Here is a 9,485-nt window from a genome sequence, read left to right as displayed (position 1 = left end):
AACTACCACTGGTAAAAGATTTCTCATAAAATATATGCACCCGTTAGCTAAAATAACCGTAGAAAACGACGTTTCCATCTGGTTTCCGTTTCTTACACGTTTTTTACAGGGAACGGTGGCAACCATCCCGTTTCTGGTAACATAGGGTCATATTCAACTTGCTTTTCGTTTGTACTTTCCAAAGTAGCATGCAAATTTTCACCAAGAACAATGACTTGGTTGTCTGTGGGAGGCTGGCTAGCCTCTGTATCCTGTTTCCTTTTACAAATATGTCCATCTGCATACTCCAGACCAATTTTCATATTTTGGCTCAAACCATCAGTTTGTTTAGCATTCATAAAAAAGATAGCATTATTTTGGCCATATCTGACTTGATTTTTGTTTCTAACACAGTTTTTAGAGTCCATAACATCAACTGGGCTCTGATTTGCTGACTAGGAATCTTTAATCTCAGAGTCTTTCACTGCCTCATTAGTTGAACTTTTAGAAGCTGGTTGGGATAATTAATTTCAATTCTTCTCTAAATGTATGACATAATGTAATAAGGATAACCACAAAAACTTGTGTTTTATTATTATATCTTATAAGCCTTGGAAAATCAAAGTCATCAACTTCAGTTGTGAATATCTCGCCCTATGATCCAAATTGGCCAGGCACCTAAATAGGCACTACTTAAACCCCTGCATAGTCTAAACTTTATAGTAAAGATCAGGCCGTTTGAATGTGGACTGAACTAGGGATGATTTACCTAGCCAACTGTGTCGCAGTTAAGGAATGCCCCCTGTTGTCCCATTTGAATTAACTAGTAGAGAGAAAACCCATCAACTTCAGCTATGAATATTTCGCCGTAGGATCCAAATTGGCTAAGAACCACAATAGGCCCTACTTAAACCCCTGCATAGTCTAAAACTTCATACTAAAGATCAAACCTTTTGAATTTGGACTGAATCAGAGATGGTTTATCTTGCCAAATATGCTGTTGTTAAGGAATGTCCATGTTATCCCATTTCAATGAACTAGGTAGAGAGAAAGGTTGCCTCTTCCGTGGTGATGTCCACAATGTTGCAAGTCTTACTAGTACAGTGGTATCTCCCAATTGGGATTTGGTTCCCCATTAATATTCTCCTTAATTATATCAAAGGAGAATGCATCCAAGTTCCATGAGGGGGATATGATGGCAGTGCAAGATTCTTCTGTTAGCCTCTAGAGGCCTATTTTTTCACCTCAGTCCAAATCCACATTTTTTTGTACCTTGATTGATCAGACCTATGAAGAACAAATCTTCCATCTAAAGGAGAGGAAAAGGAATTGTTTCATTGATTTGAGATGATATTAATCTGGGTAACTCATTTTTTTAGATGGCAGATTTCAGAATATTTTGGACTCAACCATAATTTCTATTTATCTTATTCCGAGAATATTTCAGGATTTATCTGATTTCCAGAATATTTTAGAATCTATAATCAAATTTAATTTAATTTAATTTGTGAATAATCTTGTTAGTCAACGAGGTAAAGTGAGAACAATGGCTTGTGATATCATAGTCACAAGATTCAGCTATATTAACACTTGTTGTACTTAAATTCGGTGGCAATGCAAAATTCTGCAAAAATTCCCTATTATAATTTTGTACATCTGCGATCTCTAGATCAATGTCCAGATTTCTTCTTAAAGCATCATTTGGAAGAAGGGGAAGATTAATTGGTGGAAAGGTGTTTCTTTCTACTTGGACCTGCTTAGATTTCACATTCTTTATATGATGTTGGTGTGCATTCATGAGCAAGACAACATTATTCTGGGCATATCTGACATGTTGTTTATTTTTGACTCCATTATCCAATGTAGTAGGCAGATTTTCTCCAAGAATAGTGACTTGGTTGTCTGCGAGAGCTTGGCTAGCCTCTGTACCTGCTTTTCTTTTATGATTCTGTCCATCTGCGATTTCCGACTTGATTTCCGACTTGATTTCCGTTTGTAACCCTACTTTCTAAAGTGGCATGCAAATTTTCACCAAGAACAGTAACTTGGTTGTCTGTGGGAGACTGGCTAGCCTTTGTACCTTGTTTTGTTTACAACTCTTACCATCTACATACTCCAGACCAATGACACCCTAAATAGCTCAGATGCTTTATTATCAAAGCCCAATATATTCATCATGTCAAAAAAATTGCCAGCATCATCAACAGTATGAGGAAACACAAAAAACCGTTAACCATCTCTGCATCTTATTTAGATTTTCCCATTTTTTCCATTCCCGTGTCATGATTGTTCCTCAATTTATGCCTTACGGCGTTTCCTTTGCAACATCTGGTGCAAATGCTAGTTATATTTGGTATAAGATAGTGTCTCATCTTTATTTCTAGTGGAGCAGTATCTTTATGGCATTGGGTTATTCGTTATCATCTATTGGTTATAAATTTTTAGCTCTGGTCATGGAGTATGGATTGATTATAAATTTTTAGCTCTACTCATAAAGTATGGATGTAACTGATGTTAATATTGAAACTCTAGTTTTAATAACCAACCCTTCCACTTTTCATGCTATCCATATAAAATTATTTATATATTAATAGAAACCTTTTTATATTAACTTATAAAAAAATAAAACATCATGATTTTAATATAATGATTTAAAATATTTATTTAATAAAAATGTATATATAAATTATTATATTTTTAAATAAGTAAATTTACTTAAAATTTCAACCTCATATTTAAAGAAAAAAACTCCTCACATTTATTTATGCATACTTTATAATCTAAAAAAACTCCTAACATTTATTTATGCCTACTTAATTTTTTCAATAAATTATAACTGTAAAATAAATTGTAACTAAAAGATATTGTAGTTGTCCTTACAACCCGATCACATGAAGTAAGAGTGACCAATTTAAGATTCTGCCATTTATTAATTTCATGGTTTTTTTTTACCTTTATCTCATACATAACGAAAGTCACAAAATTTCATTAAATGTATCTACCTACAAAGTAAGAGGACTATTTGGGATTTTCGAAGTGTTCCGAGCATGGTTAAGGAGTAAAAAAAATTATACATAAATTAAATCATTCAGAGTCAGCCGAAAAGCTTCACTCCAAGAATCGTTTCAAAAAAGACTTGTTGAGAACAGTCTCAAATTATAAATAAGATATCACAACATTTTGAGCAGGGAAACATTGTTGAGAAATGTGATTCGTTTCTTCTTTTTTCCAAAGTAATGATGGCCACTACTACTATTGCCTAGGAGACAATCCACACCTGCTGGCAGAGTCCAGGGTGAGGTAAGCGTCTTCTTATCCGTCTTCTTTAGATCCCACGGCAACACTTTCAACCGTGATTGGCACTGGGTATCAGCGTATTGGTTAACATACATGAGAATACCCAGAAACTACAACAACAACTCCCAGGAATCTGAAGACTTCACAGATCCTGAAAGGTTGTGCTGAGTGCCATAGGCGAATATACAGATTTTCTGGTAATCATAGTCCAAAAGTGGGCTTGACTTCACAGAGGAACCAATGGACTCGGATTGGCAAAGTTCATTTCACAATAGTAAATTGAAATAAAATACACACTGTTTCCAACACAAACACATATTTTGTGGTCTGGCTCGTTCGGTTTGGAAACACATATTTTGTCGTCTGGCTCGTTGGAGACCTGCAACAGCTGTTGATGTTCCGGCTTGGCCAGGGTAAACACAGTCGCGAAGATAGCCCAAGCCACACAATACATTTCGACTCTTTGAAAGATAATATGAGAAGTGATCCTACGGATTTTCGAAATATTCATACAGTCCCTCCCATATTTCATTTCAAATTTTGAAATTTCCCGCTGGCTGAGTTTGAAATATCCTAGGAAGGAGTGCTACGATGGATGTCGGGTCGGGCTGTACTATATCTGCATTAATTACATTGAATACTGGAGCTTGCCGGAGGTAGAGTGATGGAGTTGCCGGAATGTCCATGGATATGTATGGCTTTCATGGCTCATGGTAGCCATAAGGTACTGGCAACCAATAAATCTTATGCATTAATGGCCCAATAGCATGGGATTTATTGGTTGCCGCGGCCAGTTACCATACATATGCATGCTAGGCGGCATCCGTTGATGTGACACGCTGACCGTCCGGTAAACATGGTTCGCCATTTTATATAGATGCCCATACATTTAGAAGCATACATACATCGTGGTGGATTTGACGTGAACTGAAATGGAGTGAATGCTACCTTCGCACCATGGCACCTGGAATTTCAAATTTCAAATTTGCGCGCGGAATTTCTGCAAACAAGTTTTTGAATATGGCACCTGGAATTTCAAATTTCAAATTTGCGCGCGGAATTTCTGCAACAAGTTTTTGAATAGGGATGCAATGGATTTTTATTTCATTTTCCTCCTGGATTAACTCTTGCCCATTAAGACTACTCCTTTCGAATACATAGTCCCTCCCATTTAAATTTTGAATACCCGCGCACTGTGCTCCCTGAATACCCTGGAGGCCGGTTTTTTGGCAGAGTATTTATTTTTTCTTTTAAAAGATAGCGCTTACCTCCCAGTCAGGGACGAAAGGAATGGGACCTTCTGCAATTGCTGGTGTTTCCGAGCATGAATTAACGAGCTCCAAGAGGGGTGCTGGGTCTGTAAAGGAATGTAGAGAATATTGTAGTTGTGGCCATATCCTACCCGGCCGTGCCTCTCTTGACTCCAGTTATGAGAGCGCTTCTACATCGCGGAGGAGGAGCGCGCGTGTGGCCCATGGCGATGGATCCTGGAATGTCCACCATGCTCTAGAGAGGGTTCGGCCTTTTGAAATCCATCAGTCGGGGACATGAAGCATGATGGAAGACCTTGTGGAGGGTTAGTTCCCGGGGAGCTCCCTTGGCATCCTTGGATACATCTTCATTGCCATGCTGTTCTTGTAGTCCAGAAGAATTGTGTCTCTATTGGAAAAGACGAATAAGTTTTGGTTCGAGCATAGGTACAGATATGGGTATAGATTGTTCTCCACCTGTGCGCTAGCCATGTTTGACACAGGAAAAATGGGTTGGTGGTCCCTTCCTGACGTTTTGAGAATGAATTCATAGGTGAAATCGCTGGTACCCCATGACCACGATGCGATATTCTGGGAAGATTTAGTTTGAGGAATACCATCAATTGTCTCTAATATTAAGGGCCAATGATTCATTCCAGTCGCCATTTGAGTAGGGGAAAAAGTAGCGGATTACCTGCCCCGTCCCTCTAACCTCCCACTTCCCATGTGAATGAACGTCCCATTCGCGCGAAGGCACTAGATGAACACCAAATATCTATGAGATGTCTCCTCATATTGGTGGCCAAGTTGTATTCAATGGAATTAGCCCAACAATCCTGCGTGATAGCTTAATCTTGCGATTTGTCACGGCCCTCCCTGGACAGGAAGATGGGCACTGAAGTTGGTTCTGGCTAATATTATGATCTTATTAAGATGAGTAACAGTCATTTACAGGGTAAACACTCCACCATTCTCTACAAAAAGCTTCCATCTCCCAAGTTCCACTAACTCCGCCGTTGCGCTCCACCAGACTCTTAATCAACATTGCAGTTGGCATAACCTGCGATTATCATAAGCACAATGCATGATCTTAGATGATTAAATTCAGAGTGTCGCGCTAAAAAATACACTGCATACAATAGCATCAATAGAATTGAGCTCTCCTGAATTACATCGATTGATTTTGTGGTTTAATTCCTCATAATACACATACTCTACGTGAACCTTAGCAGATCCCTCCAATAAATTGATTGTTGTGAACTGGATAAAAGAACAATATCAATGGTCTAGATGTGATAGTGGCTTATAACGTATCCACCGAAGTACATGATCAGTGGTTTCATGGTCGGTATCTTTAATAGGTTTGCTCTTGCCATATTCCCATAGATTTCAGATGAACTAAAAAATAATATTGAGCATACCTCTATTTGTGTTTAAATTCAGCGTGTACTACATCACTGGCTCAATTCCATTCTATTAGTTGGAAACTTAAACAGAAAATAAGATTTGGATTTCAATAACCATTTATGGCAACGATCAATCCCATATTTTTTAATATATATATTATAAATACCTCACACAACTGTCTACTTATAATAATGGGTCAACCTCCATCCCAAGTGATGATGCTGGTGATCTCATTTATGTTTATGCTAAGTGCCATGGAAAACAGATGTCAAATTTATGGAGCTTGCATCCTTACAATCCCAACAATATCCGTATTTGCACTTACAAATCATTTACTCTTTGTAAATATGGTTAAACCCCACCACCAGAATAGAATTCATACTTATTTTTATATTTTAATAAATTTCATTAAATGTAATCTTATCATGACGACTAGAGCAAATGGAGTGTCAAAGCCAATCTCTTTATATTAAATAAAGTTTGCATTAGTTTGAATTAATCAAAATTCACAAATAAAGTGTGTTGATCCTATATATCATCATATTGTTATTTAATTATTCTAATTAAATAATTGATGGTTAATTATTATAATTAAATATTTGATGATCAGCTTAATCTTACAAAAATAGGCAAAAGTTTTTTGGATTGATAATTATAATCTCTACTAATTACGGTATGAAATAATGAATGCTTTCATTTTTATTTTATAAAATTATTTTAAATTATTGTTTATTATATTTTTAAAATTAAAATATAAATTATTAATTATAAATTATTTTAAGTTATTTTTTTAAGTAATTTTATTACTAAATAAAATGAATTTTTTATTAATATTTTTTTCCCTTAATTTTAATCAAAATTCATTAAAGGTTTTTTAAACTTTCTAGTTTAATTGGTTTAATATGTAGAATTTGAGTTGCCCACCAGTTCTCTAGGTTACTGAATCTATTTATGTATTAAAAAAAAAAAAACCATTTTAAATAAAAAAAAATCACAATCTTGCTTAAAACCAGTAAAAAAAACCATTTATTTCTTATAAATATTTAAAAAATAACTTTTAATAAATTAATAAAATTTTTAATTTGATTAGATTAGATTATTATATTTTAAAATAGTATTTATAAGTAAATTAATAATATGAAGTATATTATATTTCTATATAACACATAATCTTAATCTTAATTTTTTAATACGAATGTAATCTTGTTTTGAAGATGAACCCACTGGTTCAAAACGTGTCGACCAAATATTGGCAATGTGATTTTTCCAAAAATATTCATAAATTAACTAAGAATGTAATCTTCTAACTTTTTAATAAAACTTTGATATTTTATTTAAAAAGATAAATCAACATTATTTATAATTTTAAAAATACACTTTTAATTACATTTATAATAATTATTACAACCATGTAGGCTCCAATTTATTTTACTAGACCAATTTTGAGTCCACGAGAATAACTAGCTGAATGACTAGCTATACAGAGGGTATCGTGTCGAACTACACTTCTCACAACTGGGAATGGCCCAATAACAAAGACATGTAGTAATAGCTAAACTAGAGACCACACTAACATAATGCCACTAGGGGCCTTTCAGACCTATTCGAGGATTTTGGTTTGCTTAATAATCCTTAAAAATATTAACAGAAATATACTAGAGGAAATTAAAAGAAAATTCATGTAGATTATGTGAAGCCCAGAAATAGAAAGGGATTCCCTGGTCTCATTTGGAGTGGTGAGTCACACCACTTTTCCTTCTCTATGCCCATGTCCTCTAGATAAATCATTCAAAGAAGCTCAACACTCCCTTATTTGTGCACACCCTCTATAGTCTTCCACCACAATGTTTATAGCTCAATACACCATGCAACCCCCAGGACCGAGTCCCCTCTGCATTCTACCAAGATTATCATTAGGGCATGTTCCCTAAGCCTCGTCCATTGTCTTTCCAAAATTCTCCCCTTCAAACTTCCTCCCTGGTTCCTCTCTTGTGGCAGGGAAATTGGAAAACAACCTGAGGTCGCCCTGTGCAACTTTGTAAACTGCTAACACTGCTCGCCAACTTTGCATTCCATAAAAGCCTCTCCATTACACAAGATAGAGTCATATGGTTATGCATGTGAGGGGGCGGAAACGACACCCTGCATTTACTCCCTAATCATGTCCAAGGTGGTGTGCACGACTCTCGATCCACCTGTTACCCTCTGATTCCAACCCCATCGGGGAATTTTAGAACATATAATTAATAAAAATATAAAAATTAATAAATTTAATGAATAAAAGAATAATTAAAAATAAAAATATTTCTAAATATAAAAATGTGAAATATATACTTTTTTTGTAAGTCAAAATTCTATTCATTCTTCAAAAAAGAGGTACATCAGTAGACAAATGCAGTTTGTCTCACCTCAATCCTGTTTGTTGACTACTGTGATCAACATATGGTAAAGAAACAAAAAAACAACTAAATACATAGTCCACAATTTAGGAGGCCTAAAGCACCAGTAAACACACAAAACAAGTAAAACAGTCATCTGATGTAATGGAGGTTGGGTTTTTTGAATTTGTTCCTAGAGGAGGAGGAGGGTGGAAGGAGCACTGGACATGCTCTTCGAAGTGAGCCATCCATGTCTCCAACTTCTCCACCTTCTCGGATAACAGATTATGGCCTCGCCAGACCACCATGATGCACTCTCGAACATGGCACTAGAAGTAGTGCATTTTGTTCAATGTCGCAATAAGCTCTACATGCTTTTCCTGTCGCACATACTCCGAGGTTTCCAGGAATTCCACTACTGACTAAATCAAACCCCGATAGTTTTCCAAACAAAATTCTTGTCTCTATCTACGTTCTAAATTACGCGCCATCCCCTGTCGCCCCTAGCCAGCAAAATGTATCGCTCCACCCCGCTGTTGGCTCCGCAAGGGACGACTCCTACGGCCTGCCAGCAATCCACCACGATCACGACCACCGCGAGCCCCAAAGACCGCCTGATCCAAACGACCAGCATTGCTACCACCCCAGGCGGAGCTAGCATTCGCCACTACCACCTGCAAGGGTGACTCCCAACCCCCCGAACCATCCAAATTGAGCTTTAACTGTGAAGAAGAATGAGAAATACGAGGTACCTAACGTATTATGGTAGAACTGGCACTGCTGAGAAGGGTTGGAGCTAACCAGCGAGTTGATATACAAACTACAATTTCAACCGCATAGAATCGCCCACCCACGCCATCATGACCACAAACAACGAATCCAGGATAAATATAGGGAACCACAATTCCAAACCGGCAATAAGGAACTAGACCCACAATTCACCGTCCCCCACCCTTTGTAAGAATACCACTAACCAAATCACCCTAAGTCCAACATACCCTCTCCATAGAAACCGCCAAACATTGTAGAACCTTGAGAAAGAACTACTGAGGACAAAGAGCCAAATTCCACTCTAACGCGGAGGAACACCCACCCATCCACAGTAGGACCAACAAATGGGTTTCAGAACCAGAGGTATGAATCCTTTCCCGCTCGAGATAACTAGAGACCATAC

Source organism: Pinus tabuliformis, chromosome 1_1, assembly GCF_031772625.1.
Source record: "Pinus tabuliformis cultivar Carrire ecotype Pingquan chromosome 1_1, CPIR1, whole genome shotgun sequence".
Taxonomy (NCBI): domain Eukaryota; kingdom Viridiplantae; phylum Streptophyta; class Pinopsida; order Pinales; family Pinaceae; genus Pinus; species Pinus tabuliformis.
This window is presented reverse-complemented; position numbering follows the sequence as displayed.